General features: G+C 40.8%; 1 protein-coding gene across 4 annotated transcripts in view; it reads right to left on the bottom strand.

Annotated features, from left to right (window-relative positions):
* Nucleotides 1–22,956, bottom strand: part of lpp (LIM domain containing preferred translocation partner in lipoma) — a 151,654-nt gene extending 128,698 nt beyond the window's left edge. For 3 of the 4 annotated variants that reach the window (XM_034583005.1, XM_034583010.1, XM_034583009.1), the window contains exons 1-2: nt 22,284–22,956; nt 15,264–15,332 (exon numbers count right to left, since the gene is read on the bottom strand). The gene's annotated coding sequence lies outside the window, so the exon portion shown is untranslated. Of the gene's footprint in view, nt 1–13,047; nt 13,141–15,263; nt 15,333–22,283 lie in introns of those variants that run through there. The other variant, XM_034583006.1, reaches the window with a different exon arrangement.
* Between the last annotated feature and the right edge of the window lie 221 nt (nt 22,957–23,177).

The following is a 23,177-nucleotide window of genomic DNA, read 5'->3' as shown; positions in this document are numbered from 1 at the left end:
TTTAAAATTGGACACAAACTGAATTGAACTGAGGAGCAGCTTCAACTGTAGGAAACCCCTGCTACTACTTTGGGAGATATAAATAGGATTCATAATGTTGCCATGGATTCAGTGAGTTCCACCATAAACTTCAACTAGAGTCTCATTGTGTAACCTGCATTTGTTTACATTTCTGCAAACTGGCACCATTAAAAGTAAACTAAGTTATCTTTGATAAGTTCCTGTTTGCATTGTACAAATTGATGTACAGATAACTCTCACTGGGTCATGTTGATACTGAAGAAAACTTAAAAACATTCTTAGGTTGTGTGATGAGTTGTTTTTGTGTCCATTCTAAAAACACTGCATCAATCACAGTCCAGCCTGGACAGGGCGTGTATTCACGCTGTCTGCCATCACTCAGAAATATTCAGGCATATTTTTGTTAGTCAAATAAAATGAGCCAATTTCATTCAATGCCCAAATCCATTATGATTTAACTTAGCTAAAACAATTTTCAGTCCAGTAGCCCATGGATAAAACACAATGAGCTAAATACTCAAATTATCAGAGCCATTAGACATTCAGATAGAGGAATTTGCTATCAAACACAAACGATCTTGCAAGTACGTTAGACCATTACCACAATTCTAAAGACTCACAATCTGTCAAAGAAATGTAATTTAGGCCCTGAAAAGTCTTCATTCATCAAGTTGTGATGGACAGGCTGGAAAGAGATGAGAAAGTGTGCATGCAACAAACCCTTCCTCTAACCTTCATCTTCGTCTCATGCTGCACTCTGGATCACTCTATTGCTATTGTGGACTATACTTTATATGATAGGTTTGATACTCATGACGCCTTTTTTAACAATGGTTGACCGAAACATTTATGTTATAGAAATCTGACAAAACTATGGAGCAAAGGGTCCATTTTCCTTGTAGGCACATGCTGTCTAAGTGCTCCTACAATGGACAGCCTGATTGAGCCTTAATGTTTACAGCCTGAAAAGGCACCAAACCAATGAAAAATACATATCCCTGAAAACACCTTGGCCTTTTTCCTGGGCTTTATAGTGTATTTATAACCACTTTTTTACAGCGTCACAGCAAAGTGAAAGGCATGTTCAGATTAAATTAGTTACCTTTTCTGAACTAGGTACAGTCTAGTGGCGTTACAGGAATCTGCCCAAGGGCAGATTGGAGTGCATGGAATACCCTTGACAGAAAGCAAGTCTCTCATCTGACTTATATCTGACCTGCTAACCATCCATGAGAGGTTCATCTGAACCAAGAATACTGCTGGGTCTCACTTAGAGGTGAGCAGGCTCCCAGGCCGATCGCAGCAAAGTGACTCTCAAAGCCCCAGTCTGAATTTTTGATTATACCTCTTGCAGACGCAAACAGTTTCATGAGGAAGAAAACATCATCTAAACATCATTTTCATCTCCTACCACTAGAATTCTAAATACTAGAACAAGACTGATATTTTTGAGGGCCGAAGCAGATACTGATGTTAAGGAGTAAAATATTTGCGATACTGATAAATATCTTTTTTTTTAATTGCCAATAATTCCTAAGATGTTGTTATTAAAAGCTAATGACAAAGAAATGTAATTGAGGCTCGAAGTTTTTACAGCAAGAAATAAAAAGAAAACAAAATATCTAGAATTTGAATTAGCTTCGCTACTGCCGGTAGTGGACCAAAAAACTTGGTGTAAATTACGAATATCGAATATGAATGTCGGGGCTTGCGCACACTTGGATGACAACATATGAGCAGAATGGAGGCATGTTTTTTTTCAGTAGTTTTATAACGTCTGAAGAAGAGGTCGCCTTGGCTGAAACACTGAAAGTGTTTTGTCGACTCAAACACTTCACCCACCCCTCCATTGGCATAGTGGTGAGTTGATAATGAGTGAATTTCATTTTTCTGTGACTTATCCCTTTAAGGCTCCGTCCCAGCAAGGCAGCCGGCCCAGACAAGGTGTGCCCGACAATGCTCAAGGCCTCTGCTGCTGAAGTAGGGGAGCCCCTTCAACATGTTTTCAATCTGAGCCTGCGACTAAGACCAGTTGCCCTAACATCACATATTATTAAAGACATTGGAGTGGCTTTTGCTCCATCTCATTCGGCCCCAGGTCACACTAATCCATGAGCACCGTACTGATGCCTTATCTCCCTTTCTGCTCTTTCAGACACATTTAGACAGACGCCTGCTGATTTCCCAGTTTGATCACCTGATGATTCCTGTTCGTCTGCAGCAGAGTCTACAGATGAACATCAGCCACTATAACAACATGCCATGTTTTTCTGCCTGCATTGAGCCTTCTTTCCTGTTTTGTAGTTGCCCCATGACCCGTCCCAGAGTCCACCATCACAGGCTCTCAGACTTCGCCACGTGTTCCTGATACGTTCGGTGAGGACTCCGATTTCTCCTGCTGTGAAAATGTCAAATGCTTGAGGGCTCTCTTGTAGACTTTCTCTTGTAGACTTTCCAATACACACACCTTGGAAATGATACTCTTGCACCAATCGAGCTTGTGAAGTCTTTCCCCTTTATTTTCTATCACAAAACAAATAACTGTCGATTTACCTTTTCAGCCTGCTTGCCAATGGTGAGCTCTGTGATCCCGTCAGAAACATTAAACTATGCCTAAGCTTCTATCAGTGTTGCAGTCAACTAGGATATTATGAATGGTTAATATTTACTATGATGGCTGCACTGTCACAACAGTGTCACACAGAGGAGACTTTCTGAGCACTTTGCTCACCATGCTTCTACTGCATTTACCGTGAGAAACAAAAGTGTTTAAATGACTGAAAATGGCTGGAACTATGGTGGGTGTTACACCCCACCATTTGGGTGGCTCTATGAGGTGTACGAAACTCCACCACTGACCCACATCAACCAAAGAAAACCTTTAAAAGAACCAAATCCATGAAAAGATTATATTACACACAATCAAAGCTCAACACAAAATAACGGCACTCAATAGATGGCATACCTCTGCCAAGGCCCAACAGTCCCCTAGTGTAACCACATTTTTAAAAACACCTTTACTCGCAATGTTTAAGACAGTGATTTAAAATTTTAAAAAAGTGAATTCCTCAATCCACCCCCTGATCCGGATCCGAGACAAAATTTAAGTTGCAATTTGACTTGTTTTTTTAGTAATCCTGCTAACAAACAAGCAAACACAAACAAAAACATAGCCTCCTTGGCATAGGTACAAATTCCAGGTAGTGCAGCAAACCAGCAGTCCCCTGGTTTGTCCCCTTCTCATCCCCACAGGCAGAGGAGCTTTAAAGCACTTCAATTACCAGACCAGGTGAACCGCAATGAAATCTGATTGGTAGAATCAGGACAAAACTACAGGAAGGACAGCAGAGGAATAGTGACAGTGTTACCGATCATACTGTACACGTCGGCTCACGTCCGCTTACTTTCTGAACAAAAAGGAGACTGGAGCACTTGAAGGTGTGCGCGTGTGCGTGTGTTTTCTAGTTTCCCTTTAGGCACTGGGTTTACTTTCAAAAATAATACCAAATAAGTGCTTTTATCTTTCACTATGAAACCAATACCTTCAACATTGTTTTGTAGATCTACTCTCCTTGTGATAAAAGTCACTGCTTCACGGTGAGCGACTCTGCTCCCCCACTGCACATTGAAGACACTTCCAGTTCATAACTGTAGCATCTGACTAATAACCGATAACTATTCTTTTACAGCTTTTTTATTTGATGAATCTGGACACAAATGCTGATAAGTAGATAAGAAGCAAATGGGTTTTATGTCTATTGTCTAGTAATGTAAAAATTAAATGGTGGGCAGTGGGCGAGTTATGAAACCAATCAAATTTTGATATAACACATCTGAAATAGCGAAGAATTACAGATGTCATTGATGATGAGCTCCAAAGGACTGAAGTCTGAAAAATGTCAACTGTCAGAGAAATTGATTATGCGAGAGGAATGAGAGTGAGAGAGGACTGGCCTCACTACACAAAGTCAGTCAGCTGACAAGCTGCCACTGGGAAAGTGAGGCGTCTACAGACGTCCCACCGAATAAAGACATTTGTAAGCAGCCAAATGCTGTTACATTGTGAGATGGCTACGGGAGGATAACAAAATTGCCGTTCAAATCCATTTATACAAGTCTTGTTTTACAAATGTTATTTTGTATGGTGCACAGTGTGATCGCTCATAAAAACGTGAAGGATTACTTCAGGACACAGTGTTCACTCAGCGACATTAAAACAGTGAGCATATTTGTTTTGCTTTTGTTCTAGAAGATGTCTGAGTAAAATACAACAAGCTGTGTTGTGTTTCTCTACATATTGTGGGTATTGTGGGTCCAAAATATTGTGGGTTACAATGCACAACGCCCAACCAAGGGAAACCCAGGGAGAGCCCTGCCTAAAAAACCCTCAGTACATGGCATTAATGAGCACAGTGCTTTTCGAATTGTCAACAATTCTAATAGATTAGTGTTGGCAGCCTTTTACAACACACTTTCAAAGTATTCAAGTTTTCAGGTTTTATTTGTCGTGTAAGTGTTGGACAAGAAGAAACCAGTCAGCTCAGCAGTGCAATAGTTAAAGTCAAATGTTATACAATACAAAAATAAGAATATATACATCTTGCACATGTACTTGTAGGTATTGCACCATGTGTGTCAGTCCACATTTCCAAATAAAGTGCAGGCAGGAAACGATGTGCAGAGGGTTGTAAGTTATGAGATGACTACAAGTTTAGGAAGCTGATGGCCTGATGGTAGAAACTGTTCTTAAGTCTGCTGGTGTGGGCAGCCCTGCTCCTGTACCTTCTGCTGAACTAGCTCAGAGCTCTCCTCGGTGCAGCCATCTCACGGCGCAACCGGAAGCTGGTTCAAAGTATTTAAAGTATTGGTACTTTGGAACAAATGCTTCTACAGTAGAAAAGGTTGTGTTCATCAAGAAAACTGTATTTTCCAACCACCAACAATCCACCAACAAACAACATGAACTCATAATGGACAGAGCCACATGAGCTGGATAAGGGCAACAAAATTCCAGACAGCGGAGTGATCGTGTGCCAGAGGTGAAATTCGTCGACATACAGAGATAAAGTTACAATACAAGTGCTCATCCCATTCCTAAGCATAAAACAAATGCTTCTTCTATATGCTTTAATCATGAGCAGAAACACTGGAGCTTCTACACAGACCTGAGGTCTGAGCTGACCAGTGCAATCCCTGAAAGGTGGCGAAACAAATCCAGGGCTTTGGTTTGTGTGTTTCTTCCGAATTTAATGCTTCAGCAACAAATGAAAGTTGGGCCAGTGGAGGGATTTAAGAGATTAGGGAATGCAACTAATGTACTGGATCTGTCTGATATTAACACAAGTGACCTCGAACCTGACACGTAAGGACCCTCTCACCCTCAGCTTAAACCCCGCAGCTTGCAACCTAAAAAAGCAAGCGGGGAGCTCAAACATAACAAGCAAGCCATCTATAGTGTTCTGAATGTCAATGCACTATGGTGCTTGATCCACAATACACGCCACATCACATACAATTGGATAATCCATTAATGAAGCAGATTCTGGGATGACTTACTAAGACCCAGACCACAACCTTTAACCTCTTATGCATTATATCTGACATGGGAATAGTGCAAGTAAATGCATATGTGGAGAGACAAAGAAGCTTTTCTCTTTATGCTTTGATGAACCAACAGTATGTGGAACTTCCCTCCACCTCTTCCTGTATACTTGTAATAGCATTAACAATGGTTTTGTGTCTAAATCTTACTGCATTAGGGCAGTAAATGGTTTCCATTTAGTTAAGCCATGGCTTTTTATTATTGTTTATTTGTTTCTATGTCCAACACAGAGTCCAATATTCACAGTGAGGTGAGTCTTCCACAATAAAGGTGAGGAATCTTTACACACAATCTATTTCTGTTGGTCAATGAAACATCACAACTTGTGAAAAATCCAAACCCACTGACAGAGAAGAACTAAGATACTGGGCCATTCTGGAAACCCTGGAAAACGTTCAGTGACAACTGCATTTTCACATCTGTTTCAAAAAAATGTGGAATGCTGAGAGAGACACTGTGGTTAGGGCAAATAAATGATGTTTACGGTATGGTCAGACAAATTCATAAGGACTCTGCTCTCTGGTATGAAAGTCGGATTTCCCAATCCCGACCCCAATGTTCACACCCTTTCTTTCCTCCTCTGGCTCTGAACATACACTGTCAAATTATCGATGGGATTCTTAGGTGGTTTGAGGCCAAGATGATGTATTCAAGTTTCCTAATTCATCCAGCCAAAATGCAAACCCAGAGATATTCAAGACAAAGAAAATACATGAATCCTCACATTCAGGAGCTGTTGGTATTTTTGCTTGAAAAACTATTAATTGATTCAGATTGGATTATGTTTCTAGTTTCTTTAAGGTGTTAAAGCTCACAGATTACACATTTTTGGTGTGTGAAATGTCAACAAGTAGTGGAAAATGATTTTCATCATATTTTCCGAGAACCCAAGGTGATGTATTGAAATAATTTTTTTGTCCAACCAATTGTGTAACCCCCCCCCCAAAAAAAACAACAACAATAATACAGATAAAGTAAATCCTCACGTTTTTTGATCAGTTATCAAAGTTTTAGTTTTTTTGTTTTCTTTCTATTCCCTAATTAATTAATTGATCGGTTTAACTAGTTTTGACTCAGTACCAATACAATGTATTCTGTGATAATTGGAGTCTTGTCAAACCTCAGAACCTGAAATCTCTCTCTGGGGTTTGGTTGATAGATTTTGCTTCACTCAACATGTTGATCCCAGATAAGAGTCAGGAAAACCCCATTTACAGCAGACATAGCCCAGAGTCAACATCCATCCACCACACTAACATGAGTCAACCACCAATCAAGATGTAAATCAGAGGATAACTGGTATCTTTGGTTAATTCCTGAACAGTACACACAGATACCACAAAATGGTCTCTGGGGTAATAAATAACCTATCACTCCTCTATTTTGCATACACACCCTGAGTTATTATGACACAAATTCATAAAAATCAGACTACGCCTTCATTATGGATGCTTCAAGAGGGGAGTGTGAGGATGTCTGTGAAGTTTCAGTCCCAGGTGTAACACAGCCAGAGCAGAAACAGTGACTTCCAGCCAGAGGAATGATTTGGGTCAGTAGGTAATTGCATTCCTGGACCACAGGGGACTAGTTGCCGATTAATCTTGACAATGAGCCACTAGAAATATGCACATGTTCAGTGTGCCAGTATATTGATAAGTGCATTTCTGTTCATAAAGCCCTGTCAAAGCGTGATAGGGTAAAATTCCAGTCACTGACACCAGCGATTTACAGTTACCGTGACAAAATAAGATGATGGTAGAAGAAAGAAAAGGTACTGTGCCTGATGCAGCGGAAAATCTGAAATCTTGCCTCTCAATTAAGCAGTTTAAAAATCACAAACATAAGCGAGCTCTTAGATCTCACATCATCAGCGTCACCAAAACTGATACCCGGAAACATCCAATTTTACTGACCGCTTATATCTGTCAGAAGACTCTTTTCTTTATCAAGATCATGGAAAAACCCAGTCAGGTTAAAAGATAAAATCAAAAAGGCTATAAAATTGTACCAAAGGCAAATAACACCAGCTGTTATCATGTATTATCACAAAGACTTTTATAGACTAGAGGCTCCAAAAGCTTTTCTTTAGTTAAGAGAGTAAAAACAAGTCTAGTACTGTTTCTGGTAAAAGAAAAGGTCAAATGTAGAGATTTAGTTTAATTTCAATCTAAGAAACTTGTTATAATTTTCAGGTACCTCTCAAAATTGAGAACGTTTATTAACCTTCAAACCATAAATACATATTTGTTGGTTGGTTTGCTGACTTTTTGATGATATTCAAGAGAAAAACAATGCTTTAAGTTATAACATTGTCCGTGTCCACTGACTTCCCTCATCCTTTTGTCATTCTAATCTTATTCATGTGCTTTGCAGTTTATATGTTTTGGCACATTATTAATGGCCCTGTGTTGCCAACATGCCTCAGTAATTTGACTGTCTTTAGGGGCTGGCATCTGTCAGTCCATGCCAAGCAAGTGTATCAGTCACGTAGTGTAAAGTGTCCCATTAGGCCCAAGCTCCTGCATAATCCCAGATTAATCATTTAGTGGCATCTGATCCTAAATGATTGGGGCACAGAGAAAATGTCACTTCTGGCACACAATCACTCCGCTGTCTGGAATTGTTAGCATTATGACAGTGTTAAAGATTACTGTTGTTTACTGGTAATGAAAGTGTTGACAAACACCAAAGAGAAATTTTCACTAAGCACAATAGTTTGACAAATGATGGGTGTTGGGCAACAGGAATACCCGAGGGTGTAATCAGACTTGATTCAGAGTAAAATGTATGGTTCTTTTCAGAAGCAGGAACTTTCCTGGGAATCTAGCAACCTTTTCTAAATCACAGAAACTATATTTCAGGTTAAATAAAAGTTCTGTTTTTGTGTTCTGGGCCATGGACTTTGACGCCCAAAAAGTTCCTGGTCCTAAGATAGTTCCTGCTGCGTTAGATGATTAGAGGTGACCATCAAGAAGAACTAATATTAGGACAAGACATGGAGATTTTGGAGACATGGAGACAATGAAATAAATTAAATCACCACTGTGAGATCACAAGACTCTTCTTCTATTAGTCTGCATGGTCTGTTCCGCAAATTAAACTAGAATTACCACTTTGCGGTTGCATCCCTCCAGCTACCAGTGCAATTTCAGTCTACATCCAATTTTTCACAGACTCCGTAACCCTAACCTTTGACCTTTGACCACTGAAATCTAATCAAGTAATATTTGAGTTCAACTCACACCAAGATTTCCCCTACAGGGCACTATTATATCATGCTAAAGAGGCCAAAGACATGTTTTGTGAGGCCACTGGGACTATGACCTCCAAATTTACATCAGTCATCCTTGAGTCCAAGTAACTTTTTGTGCTGGATGTAATGATATTTCCTATGTGTGGACCTGGTATATCACATTCACAAGAACATGAGGTCAGCGGGATCTTGACTTTTGACCTTTGACCACCAAAATATTAGTGAACGATTGAATCAAATTTAAAGAAATTCCATCAAAGTGTTTCTGAGATGATGCGCTCACAAGACCAAATATCTCTTTTGTCCCCTTGACCTTTGACCACCAAATTCTAATCTGTTCATTCATCAGTCAAAGTGAACGTTTGTAAGAAATTTGAAAAAATTCCCTCAAGGCATTCTTGAGATACTGTTTTGATGAGAACGGGACAGATGGATGGACACGCCACCTCATAAACCTCTTGGCCACTGGCTGTTGCCAGCGTGCCGGAGTAGAAAATAAGTTCACCAAGTTAATCGCTCTAGACAAAATCCATAATTTTCTGACTTTGGGATGCATCGAAATTTACTGATGAATAACTAAAAAGCAGAAAAGTCCAATTAGTAAGTGCTCCTCTGAATGTATTGCAAGGATAAAGATTTATCCACCGTATTGCATATACTTATAATATTATCATTATTATTAATTATTGCAATAATCATGTAATTTCTACATAACTAGGGTGAAATCTTATTTTAACTGATAAGTAACCACATTTCCATGAGGGGCTAATTTACTGCAGAAGACTAGTAAATTTAGGCTAACTGAGACAAATTAAGTAGACGTCCTAACTTGAACTTGAGAGATTGTATCACAAAAAACATCCACAGTCCTTCACTGCAGAGTTTACTGGCAGTGAGAAACCTTTCCAGAGAGAAATCTGGGCTCTACAACAAGAATGAAAACTTTCCTGAAGTAAAATGCAAAAGATACTTCATTCTTGTGAAATGACTGAATGACTTAATTCCTAAGCAATGATATAAAGTGTCTGGTGGAGGCTGCTGACAACATGACAACAGATCACAAATCTGACAACATCCCAACCGTGAAGGAGGGTCATGACATCATGCAGAAGGAGTGGGTCTTTTTTTTTTTTTATAGCTGAGAAGGGAACAATAAATGAAGGCTTGAGAGGAACCTTCTTTAAAGTGCCAAAGAGCTTAAACTGAGGTGATGATTTACAGTACGTTAAAACATAATAATGGCCACTGCAGCCAAATTGACACTGCGATGATGGGCCCTGCCAAAGCCTTGAAACATATTGTAAAATAATGTGTCTGAGATTGTTGTTTATTGACTCACCCTGTACAGCTTTACTGGGTGAGATGAATAAAAATCAATCTAGACTGGGAAAAAATCCCCAAATTCACATGTGCCAAGCAGACGCTGACATGTATCCAAAGCTCTGATAATTCTCGTGTCAGTCCTCAAAATGTTGGTGCCACGAGGGTTATTTAGCCCTGAGAAGAAACAGAGCCTGGCTGCTTGTGTTTATGTACAATCTCTGTGTTCAATCTGCACTCTAAAACTCTCAAGGGTACAATTTGAGAAAAAAAAAGTTGTTTAGAAGGCTTTGTTAGTTAGAGAGTAATCAAGAGGTAAACACAAAAACAGAAAGTAATCAAACCCTTAAAGTGATTCTCCTTAATAAGAAAGATAATCTCTTCTTCTTGAGCTTGATTCTCCTCAGCTCAGTTGGATCCTCAGTGTAATTGCTCTTGTTAATCATGCCTTAATTTGTTGACAAGATTCATTTGGAAGTGTTGTCTTGAAAACACACTCCCAATCTAGGGGACGCCAGCATCTTGAAATTAAGGACAGCAAAGCAGAGTGAGACCGGATTAAGTCATTGGAAGAGTGTTGGAGATGTGGCCAGAGACTGATATAACACCATGACCAGCATCTGTCGCTGCTTATCAAACTGGACATGCCACTGAACTGTTTGTTAAGAAAGCAACGCTACTTCATTCTTGATGGTTATAATGAAACTGAAAAAATGATCCAATATGATAACTTTAATAAAATGGCCTGTTCATAGATAAGTGTTCATTGAAGATAACTGTAAACCTCTACTGTTGATTATATAGTCTCTGACAGGGTGTGTACAAAACAGCTGCAGCATGATTAGCTTTGATGGCTAATCTGAAATAATTAGCCCATTAAAGTAAAGGCACATTAGGGTCAATACGATTTTGAGTTTGTAAATTAATGTTCACAAATAATTCAAAAAGTTTGTATTTATGTATCTATGGAAGCGTATTGCATTCACTGGAGAATAAAATATAATACTATAATAATAATCATAATAATCGTATTGATTCAGAAAAACAGAGCAGAATTTTCTCAAGTGAATGCAGTATGATTCAGTTAAAATCAAACTATACAATAAACGTGTAAAGAGGATTTGTATTTGCAAGAAAATGAGACTGTGTGTCTAAACTCTATGTTAGTGGTGAGGATAGACAATGAAAGAAAGTCTTGCCTGTACAGATGCAAAGCACCTAACTGTGTATAAAACTCAGAGCTCAGTTCCCACACTCTGCAAATATGTAGGAATTTTGACCCCTTTTTATACCTGAATCTAAATGGACAATAACAATCAAACCACAAAGCAGCTGTCACCGCATTCTTTAAAGGCTGGTAGATCTTAAAGTTGGACAATGGCGCAGGCTCTGAAACCACCCAGATGGGTTTGCATAAATACTCAGGACATAATTTATTTACCATTTCCTTCAGCATCATCAAATATTATTAAACCCACTCCATCTTCAATCTTGAAAATCTACAACACATTCCAGGACCTGCAGCAGAGGAGATTGTGCATAAAAACTGTATTATGGATCATTGTGAGGACAAATACAATCATACATGACCAAACTGAGGAACCAACTAACTGACAGCATAGACCACAATGTACATGATGCTTCAGTCATGTCTTCATCATTCAGTTAATGTTGCTTTCCTGCTCATTACATGAATGAGTCTTTGTCTTCTTGCTGTTCAGTCATGATCCCCACTGTCTCTGGTGAGAGTTGGTCAGCACTATGAGAACTCCAGGGTCAATCATGGCTCAATATACTGTATGTTTATTTCATTAGCAGATAAATGGTTCAATAAAACCTGCGTGAACAAAAGAACAACTGATGTTAACAGGAAAACTAGCTCCAAGGCTGAAAGCCGATACAGTCCCAGCTTGATTTAAAGATTAACATTAATTAGATAATCGCACCACACCATCAGTAAAGTCAGCAGCATCAGCCCTTAAAGCTAAGTGAAATCATTTACCACTTTCCTCCACTTGTGAAGAGAAAAAACTGCCAGGAACCTGCCACTAAATGTTTGAAGTGTGGAAGTAAGAGCCGGGGGGAAGGTCAGACCTGTTAAGGTGTAGCCAGTGTGAGTGGATGTTTGCAAAACCAGAACTCATCAATGGCCTGAGCTGCCCCTAGCTCGCTTACACACACACACACACACACACACACACACACACACACACACACACACACACACACACACACACACACACACACACACACACACACACACACACACACACACACACACACACACACACACACACACACACACACACACACACACGGCTATTTAACAATTTCTATCCTAAAATACCCATTCAGAGTGTGTGGACACAACAGCTTTTTGTGCTTCTCACCTTCTTTTCTAACCTCCTCATGTTACCGGCAGAGACTCTTATAATAGGTCAGGCTCGTGGTCAAACGAAATTCTCACTGCAATGCTGAGTTAGTTCCAACTTTTGAAAAACCTTCCCAAAATATCTGGTGAGTTGGTGAACAGTCAAAAGTCTGTCTTTAGTTCAATACTTGCACGGGAACATTGTGTGTCTGATGCAAGGAAATAGCAATAAAATCTCTCAAACCTTCAATCAAGCAGTGACGAATACCGACACCAAGTTTCCCACAAGCAGCAAGTACATTCATTGTTTTTGAATTATGCAAAAAAAGTCACTGGCAAATCACTCATTTTAACAAATATAATATAATATGAAAAGCTATTCTGAAAAAAACACATTCTCTCACAGTAGATATATATACACACATGCTACCATACAACTAAATTAATACAACAAAATATTGAGCACAAAATGATACTCACAGTTTCTCTTTAGATCACTGAAGCACAGTAAACTACTAACTTCACTAAATGGCAGTCACTTAGAAGGCTCCTCTCACCCCAAGAAAGCCTTATCCAGCTGAAATGACTCACATCCCCTCTCCCAACCTCTGTCAACCATCATGAGGAGGTAAACATTTCCAAATATGGAGAAAATATGAAGACAGTATTGAGGGCAATATCAGTTTGGTTTGCTTTCAGCCTGGAATGCCATACGCTGTGAGCCAGAGTCACTCGGCAGAGCCAGTTCTGTGGTGCATACCTTTCACTAAGAATAATAATGATGATTGTAGAGAACTTTTCACAATCGCTTGGAGTTCAGTCTGACCTAAGAGGGATAACACTGTGAGCCTGCACTTTAAAGAGTGAATAGTACAAATTCAAAAAGGAGAGGAGGTGTTAGCTTGAATGTGTAAAGGTTTATAAAAGAAACTAGGAATATATGGTGAACATTATTCTTGTTCTCCAGGCGACCCGGGCAAGATTAGAAGGTGAGGTTAGGGCATTTACTGTGAGAGCTGTCCTGTCGTACAGATTGTCCTCAAGTGATTAAGAAGGTATAATTAAAGTCTGATTACTCACCATGAGTGCCATCGGTCAGTAGAGATCACGGTAGCATAACAGCTGCTGCGACCGAACACTACACCAACCCGTGGAGCGACTTGAGGTGCGTGTTTGTCTCTTTAAACCGAACAACCCATTTCATCCAGACCCCAGAGGAAAGGACGGTGGTCAGTGGACTGACATGTTCATATTATACTTCAAATATATCTATTTTATCTTTATTTAGACAGTCTTTGTTTGTTTTCTCATAGCATTCCATTACTGTTATAGTTTTTTCTACTCTGGCCCATCTTTGTACATCTGGAACAAATTGAATCATTTGTAAAATAATCTCATCCTAACTCAAGAAACTTCTTCCTGCTCTAATTCAGCATTAGTCAATAATTTGCACTGGTGCTTGAGAAAAGCTTGGACAAGACAGCCTTGACGGTGTAAGAAAGGTGAGGTGCTATATTTTTGGGGAATGTTTTAACTTATATGAAAGTCAACCTATAAAATATGTGACCATTGCATATTTGGAAGCATATTAGAAACCACAAAAACATTACCAGGTGAGTATGTGACTGCAATGTCCATACAGAGATAAGAGATTTAAATAAAAGCAGCCGTGGAAAATGTATGCTTTTTACAATGAGCTAAATCACACTGTATGCAACGAACCCATGAGCAGAGGGAGATCCAGGCATATGTCTGCAGAAGCACCCAGGTGTTACAACACATGCAGGTCAGATCAGGCTGGTATAAAATACTGTGTGAGCCACATTACAAAACACAGTATAGCTGCTTTCAGACATGCACTGAACTATGGAGATCCTCCGCAGTTTCTCCGGATGAGGTTTATGCGTGAACACAAATGTCTGAGTGAGAGCCTCCGGAGTTTCTGCTGACTTTCTCTGTCTGGCCCCCTAGTATGAAGTCCGCAGAAAGTCTGGAGGAGCCAACATGAGAACACAGCAGGAGATCCTCTGCTGGATTCACCGCTAGCGAGTGGAGGGAGGGGTTGATGACGCCTCTAACACGTGATGGACGCAGAGATGGAAAAATCAAAAAGAGAACAAATATCTTAGGATGTAAAAGCGGTGCCATACACGTGGAGGACACAGACAAACACGTCAAGAAAGCCTACGGGCAGTGTCAATGTGCTGTAAACAAAAACATGTGATCAAAGTGTGGACCCATTTCTCGAGAGTTTCTCCTCAGGACGATGTCTGAAAACTTGTGACAAATCGAACCAACAAAATCAGATCCCAGCATTGCAGTTTGAATATGGCCTAGCATTAAGGTAATATTATACCTGCTGCGCAAATGCTCTGGAGGAGCAGAAGTTAATAATAACCTGCACTGAAAGATACACCGTGCAACACAATAATTTACTAACATGTACTCACGCTGGGTACCACCACGTATATTTTCTTTTGCCACTGAGCTTCTTTAAGTTCCCAAACGATCAGTTTCTGCGGATTGACTTGGCCCTGAGTTAATAAATGAAATGTCCATATTTGTGCCCTTAAACTGGATGTTAAAACACACAACCTTCCAAATATAAGTTCTACCACTGCCAGAACGTAACATAAAAGCAGGACAAAAACAGACAAAGAAGACTCTGGCAGGAAAGTACAGCAAAGCTATCTTACCTTTCTCCTCTCTGGATGTTTGGGATTTCTGCAGAGTAGTAAAAGTGATACTCCTTACTGTGTTGAAATCTGTTGAGACAAAGATGATGAAATTAAGATTGAGTAAACTTAATTTGATTACATATGGGGATATTATGAATCATGATATATTTATATGTATGGTAAATGGTCAGTGTTTATATAGCGCTTTTCTAGTCCTGATGACCACTCAATGCAGTGCAGTACAGTTTTTTTTGCCATTCACACAAACATTCATACAGTCCATATATGGGCAGCACTTTCTTTTCTATTGGGGCAATTTGGGCTTTAGTATTTTCCCCAAGGACACTTCGGCATGCAGATAGGGAAGACTGGGATCGAGCTGCCGACCTTCTGGTTAGAGGATGACCGCTCTACCCCCTCAGCCACAGCCAGCCCCATATATACAGTATGTACCTATACATATACATTTGGTGGCTGCCACAGGCTAGATCATTCAAGGGAAACATAAATCGCACAATCATTGGTCTGTTTTAATGTTGTTATCTGTTTACGGCAGCTGCATTCAAGTGATCATGTGTGAACCCTCAACTTCTGTATTATGCTACTATTTGCACATTAAAGTTAAGCCCTTGTTATTTATAAATTTTGTATTGGGTTTTTTTATGTGTCACACACACTGTAAATGGAGCTTTTCCATTGTGTTAGTTCATGTTTAATGGTGGGTTAATAAGCTTCAAATAAGTCCAATGACATAACTGTCATTGTTCTGTGCAGGGCCTCGTCAACATGTCACAGTTAGTGGATGCTGACTGTGTTGTTCATCTGTGGAGGGATGAACCATACGCAGGCTGCTATCAATCCTGTATGAACCTGAGTGTAAGTTGTCCATTTTTGGGCTGCCATTTTTCAGCGGGCACCTGTCACACTGTTGGAGTAATACTTCACTGCAAAGACAGTGCGTAGAAAACAATGCTGACAAGTGACACCTCGGAAAATATTTCACCCCAGTGTGACAATTATTCAATGTAAAGAGCAGGGTAAAATAACCTTTGATATAAAAGGTATCTCTCAGAAACGGGACAAATCGGTCCAATGTTGAAGTCATAGCGACAATGTTTTACTTGTAGTCATTGATCAGATTTTGTGTTGATATTCATGATAGACACAATCATGAATATCAACAATATTATAACACTATTCAAATAAGTATCAACACACTATTGTAGCTGAATATCATTAAATTACTGGAATCAGAAAACATTAACACATACAGATTTTTCCACAATTTATGGGTATTGTGATCTTGTTGCACTGATCATATATCTCAGGTGATAGTTGTATTTCTTTGCTGTATTTTACACATGAGCCTGATCTTTACAGTTTACAGCTTTGGATATTGATTATTCTATTGTCTGAATAATGTATTAATGAAAATGTCCGTCATATATTCTATGTTCACTGCTTTTTTTTTCAGCGACCAAGCAAATCCTCACATTAAAGAGGATGTAATGTGCAAATGTTTAGGATATTTAGTTAATAAATACGTTTAAAAAAGTGACACTCAAACTAATTAGTGTGTTCAGTGCAGTTTAGTTTAGCAGTACTTATTTGGTGTGGTTTTTGACAAACTAGATCATTACCCATGTTTGAGTCTAATAATTATGTCCTATTACGTTGTTCTCTAATCTGATCTGCACACTACTGTGATGAAGATGAAGCTTTCATGAGCTGGTAAAAGTGGATGAAAGTTGGAGAAGTGCACTGCCTCTACTCCTTCAGACAGCGCTCTGGTTGGTGTTTTCTGATGCAACTGCGAAGCCTGCTTTAAGAAACATGATGCATTCAGCTATATAGTGCAATAAACCTGCAAACCAATTGCCCTCACATGAGACTAAACTCGTTTTTATTCCACATTTTTAACTGTAAAACTGAGATAGAGTACGCAGCAGGCTAGAGGAAGGAAACAAGTCGTTCACATTGTAATTAGTGCAAGTAAAGCGGTTAAAACTAGACAAATGAGTCTGAAAAGTGGTATAATTATGTTAATTCACTGCATGACCTCCTGTTCTTTAAGTTGCCGAGTACAGTGAGGGTACGTTCAATGAACAACTCCTAACACTATGCAGGTATAGTGCAGGATAATGAAATGTTCTGTACAAGGGTTTTTTACAAGAAAGTGAGCAGCATTGATGTGCAAAGCCGGCCCACTACATGTCACGTCTCTTCCTGGGAACAGCAGAGTTTGAGCAGGCGCTGACAAGTCCGTGCTCGGCCCTCTGAGTGTTTGTCGTGTTATCTGTTCACAAGCACATTTCCTTTTTTTTTTTTTCTTCTTCTACAATGACTATTACTATAATTTTCTGTGGTGGTGCACACTTTCACTGACATTATAAAATCTTAATGGTTTGTTGCATTCAAGAGTCCAGTACATCACTCCTAACCGAACCGAACCCCACCCCCAGACAGACATATACCAAACCACCTCGTTCCAATCTTCAAAAAATGACTTATCAAATGTTTACACAAAATGCATAGTGTGCTTGCTCAAATAAATAATTCTAAAGTAGTGACGTTATGTGCAAACCTCATCATTCACATGCGTCTAGACATTCTAGTCTTCAACCAGTCTTCCAAAATTACAGAGCCTTTGGCAGAAAGCTAGTAGCATGGGGCCTCATTAGGGGGGTTCCAACCATGGTGTCATTGCAGTCTCCTGTACTGATCAGTGAGTTTAAGGGTTTTTCACGAAATTATCATTGCTGTGGACTCACGTAAACAGCCTCTCTCTGGGCCCCCACACCTCAGTTTGGGGCCCCAGGCAATTGCGTGCTTTGCTTAATCCGTTGCAACGCCTCTGATTTACAGAACAAAGCATAATACTCAGTGATATTTGATCAAGATGAGGTTAAATCCTTAAAAACAAAGTTGAAAAACAGTTGTGGAATACAGCAATTCATAAATTCATGCGATGATCACATCACATTAGCATTCTGCCAATCACTGAACAGCACGGCCCCAGAGAGAGATGTGTCTCGCGCTTGCAGGGCAACACAGTCAACAGCCTTCTGATGAAAATAACTACAGTTTGTCAAAATCCTTAAAACGTCATGTATAACTTATAATGCCTCTGGGTTTGTCCAAAAATCCCTGTAGTTGGGTGCTTCTTATTTCTAAAAAAAGTTACTAAAGGTGTCCGTTAATATAGATTTATATATTTAACGAGATCCTTAAATTGCATGTTGTATGGAGGCTTCTGCTATGTGACTCAAATTTAATAAAAATACATGAAAGGCAAAAACACAGAGGGTCTTTTCTTAATTTCTGGTAGACAACCCATTTACCATGTATTGTATAGATTCCCACTAGCTTCTGGTTGCAGTAACAATCGCACGGGTGATGCTCTCTAAAAGCCCACTGTCCTGACACCACCCTCTAATCTAAAACTGTGCATTTTGAGCCTGAGAAACTGCTCTTTTAAGAAAAGGACGTCCTCATTAAAAATATACCAAGAAACACAAACAGGAGAATAACTTGACTAAATCTATCAGGGGGCCCCAGGCTTGAAGGCAGTTGAGGCACTCATCTTTTAACTTCAGCATCATCAGCACTGTCAAACCAGTCCTTTTAAACCACAGATTTTAAAGACAGTTCCATTTAATGTTGCCTGAGTCAAGAATGTGTTAGAGCAAGGCAGATGTATGCAGTTTGATGGCAGCACTCTCGGGGGACCTTGGTGTTATTGATTTGAAATTCACATCTAAGTCAAAGTTTGAATTTAGTCTTTTTAAAAAGGAAAGTGAAACTTATTTCTCACATTTGCCTCATTTTATAGCAGATCAATATCTTTAGTCTGGATCTAGGTTCTTTTGTCCATCACAAAGAGGAAGACAACAATGTCAAAGATGTTTCCATAGTTTTTCAGCGAAGTAATCTGTGACTATGACCCATGAAAAGCTTTGGAGGAAAACCTGAGGTATGAGTAGTCTGCTTGAAGACAGACTATAGTGTAATTTCTCTAAAGCTTTAAAGCTTGGTATATAGACAGATCAGGGGAAATCCGTATAGTCTAAATGTCTCTGAAACGTCCGACACTCCATCATAACTTTCAAAAGGATGAGACTTACTTTGGCTAAATCTATCAATCCTATTTTAAGACATTTATGTCTATGAGAATACAGGATGTGGACAGTGAGACGTTGACGAGCTAAAACCCACCTAACTTAAATGTAAGGAGGAAGAAAGTAACTTAGAACTGTCTTTGGAAATTTGTTGTGGTCAAGTGGTCGAAACACAAGTGACTTTTTGCATTTGTTGACACATGAAAACACATGAAAATGACTAAATATGTCTTGATAATGGCAGGACTGACAAAATTAGCCCAAAGGTTAAACATGTCAATTTAAAAAATGTTATTTAAAGTCACCCTGTTTTGGCAAGTTTTGGCTGAATTGACTCTACCTGGAAATTCAAAAAAATCCCTTTAGACCGTAGCCTTTAGTATCTTCGCCCCCACATACTTTTGCAGCGGAAATGTCATATGAAGTAATGGCTTCTCGCCGGTTGTCCTAAGCTGTTTAAACCACCAGGAGAGTTGGCTGGTTCCGAGACAGCCGGGGCTAAATCATGTCTGAGGAGCGTGGGGGGTCCCAATCCATTAGAACTGCTGGCAGGGTGTGAATGTGAGGCATCGTACACACTTTGTTAATACACTACAATATGTGGCTTTTGTGATCCGAAGTAGATAGTGTGTGCATTCACATTAAAATGAGGTCGGATCTCACCTCCCTGCTCTATGCAAACAACTGGTACATCATTTCTGTTTAAGAAGACCAGGTTATGTTGTTTTTACCCAGTCTGAGTACACAACTATGTCTGATACCACTGTGTGTGTGTGTGTGTGTCAGCACGAGCGAGCGAAAGAGGAGTAGAGAGAAGAGTCAGGAATGTCTGAGTGAATCTCGTGCCGCTGCGCTGTGAAGAAAGTTTTGACCAATTTAAGGAAAGTATCAATCGTTTTGTGCTGATTAGTGTTGATATAGTGGCGGTGGTTACAAACAAGTCTACCAGAAGAGAAAATATATATTTGATTCTTAGTGAAACTGTAGCAGGTCAGAAGACGTCAGCTGAGTAGGAGGTCCTTCATATGTGGCCCAGGATGGATTTGCATTCATATTGCTAAAAGAATGTGGACACATGTGGCCCAGACCACCTCCGTATGTTTTTGTTTACAGAACATCGACACTGGTGTCTGCCTTTATCTCCAAAAGCTTTCTCTAACATCTTTGTCTGTGTCTTCAATGTTTACTTCACCCCTTTTGTATCCTGAGATATTTGTCTTCTTCTATTTTTGTGCCTGCCACGTGTTACAAATGTCATCAACACGTCCAATCACTAGTGAATTCTGCTGAGGATCTCCTGCTGTTGTCTCCCATTGGTTCATTCGGACATTCTCTTGAGTTTGACCCGGGGCTCTTGCTCGGACATTTGTGTTCACACATAAAGCCCCTCAGGAGAGGGTGTGGAGATTCTTCAGAGATCAGTGCCTGTCTGAAAGCAGCTTTAAGGGAAAGTTCACTGAAAAATGAAAATTCACTCATTATCTACTCATCACTATGCCGATGGAGGGGTGGGTGAAAAAAAATAAAATAAACGAAAACGCCTCCATACTGCTCCTGTGGTCTCATCCAAGTGTCCATAAGCCGCGACATTCAAATTTGACTCAAAATGGCGTAATTTACACCAGGACTTTAGCCTAAATGTCCTCTGATATCCTCTTCTGTAGCCGTGTTCACGCTCGCACGCACACACTGCACACAAGCTCTGGCCCAAAGGGCACACTCGGGGTGCGCGTTAGCATCACTACTTCCGGCAGCAGACTTTTAGGCATAAAACATGGTTTAAATGAGGCCGTTTCGAGTCAAATTTGAATGTCGGGGCTTACAGACACTTGAATGGCAGAACACATGGATGCATTTGATTGAAGACAGGGTCAACAGTTACTTCAAATGGATTGGATCTGGCTGCAATGCCATTTACCCCTGAAACTCCAAAAGTGTTGTGTGGACTCAAACACTTCACCCACCCCCTCCATCGGCATAGAGGTGAGTAGGTAATGAGTGAATTTTCATTTTGGGGTGAACTGTCCCTCTAAGCAGCTACACAAGTTTAAAGTCACCTGTACAGTAACCAGAAGTCACACTCTGGGTGGAGCCAGGTCAACATACACTGAGGCAGGGATGGTTTCCTGCTTGTTATCTATACTGCAGGCCCGCACTGTAAATGTTGCCCCACTCCTTTTACGACCGATTAGAGGCCTAATGTTACAGCACTTCAACATTAGTGCCACAAACGTAACCTGTGCATACATGTTGCTGTCATGAGTAAAGTAAAGTGCACACAGGAGTCCCCATCAGACCAGGGATGAGTTCGGAGTGAGTTACTCCAGTTAGTATAGAGTTGATCAAAACTACTTCAAAACAACGTGGCGAATCTGTGCAGTGGTAAACAAGCGTCCACTCGCTCTCACGTCGGGACGGGGATTTGTTTCAAAGCAGCGGACAGTGAGTTAGCAGCTCGTGTAGCAGGACACACCGACAAACAGTTCCAAGCTAAACAGGGAGAACTTGTGAGTGAGCCCGCAGGAGCTGGACGCGTTTCTCCGGTGACAGTCTGCTCTTCCGCATTGCTCGGCACCACAACACCGGGCGACACACACACGCAGACACACACACCCAGAGACGCCCCGCGGTTCCGTCAAGCTCAAATTAAAACTTCACGACGCCTGAACGTGTCCAGCTCGGCGGCAGCTAGCGACAGGTTAGCTCAGTGTAACTTTAGCCCGAGCTAACGTGCCGAGTCCACGCCCTCACTGTGAACTCGAGTCAAACAGCGCAGCCCGACAAGGCCGAAACAAAGTGGAGCTGCTACCTCCACACACGGGGAGACGAGCCCCGGCTACGGGCACACCGCAGCCCGCACACACAGCGGCACACATCGGCGTGGGGGAGAGCCGGGCGGCTGCTCGGCGGTGAGGCTTACCTCGCTCTCTCCAGGAAACTGAGGCTCAAAATCCCGGCGAAAAAAAGTGAAACTTCGTGATCCAACGAATTCTGGGAGAGTTGCGGGGCGCTGACGTCACGCTCTGAAATTCCAGCCGCCTCGGTGAGTGGAGAGGTTTGCCCATGTAAGGCATCAGGCCAGCGGTGTCACCACGACCCACAGCAGCCTCCCAAGCGCTGCTGCCTCACTGCTGGGTGAATCACTCTGGTCCCCACTTCTCCATTTTTAACCCACAGTCAAAGCCCAGTGTGGAATATGTGGAGAACTGCTGGTGTTATTAGATTAAACCCATGTCCTCAGCTCCTTTGTCTGCCAGAGGAGAGACAGTTCACACACAAGAAGCAGAAGTATCTTAACAGTGTAATGTCTCTCGAGCAGGGGCGTAACAACAGGGTATGCAGCATGGGTAGCTGCCTGGGGTCAAGCTGGGAGCCCCCCCATGAGAATGACTGATTACGATGGAGCCCCTAAAGTCCCAACAGGGGACATTTTTGAGTCTTGTACGCACAGGTTATTATCTTTTTTATATGGTTTTTCCCCCAATCTTTATTCAAGAGCGTGGTCCACGTTGACCAGAGATATTCTGGGCTCAACCACGGGAAGCTGGTGAAAGCCGTTGAGGCCGGAATTGCATAAACCCGGTTGAAGTAACTGCCCATACCGTACTCTTCAAAAATGTAAAGCTAACACACCCACAATGAGGACGGGACACTTACATTTGCCATCCGTACCTGGCATTCTATTGGTTGGGAAATGTTGACCCACAAATCCAAGAGCAGACGTTTCACACGCACTGAAGCAGAGTGAGCGGAAGATGAAGAGCTGAAGCTGGAGCACAGGAAATCGAGTGAAGCCCAAAATGAGAGACCACAA

The sequence above is a fragment of the Hippoglossus hippoglossus genome, chromosome 4 (assembly GCF_009819705.1).
Source record: "Hippoglossus hippoglossus isolate fHipHip1 chromosome 4, fHipHip1.pri, whole genome shotgun sequence".
Lineage (NCBI taxonomy): Eukaryota > Metazoa > Chordata > Actinopteri > Pleuronectiformes > Pleuronectidae > Hippoglossus > Hippoglossus hippoglossus.
Note: the sequence above shows the minus strand (reverse complement) of the source record. Positions and strands in the feature narration are given on the sequence as shown.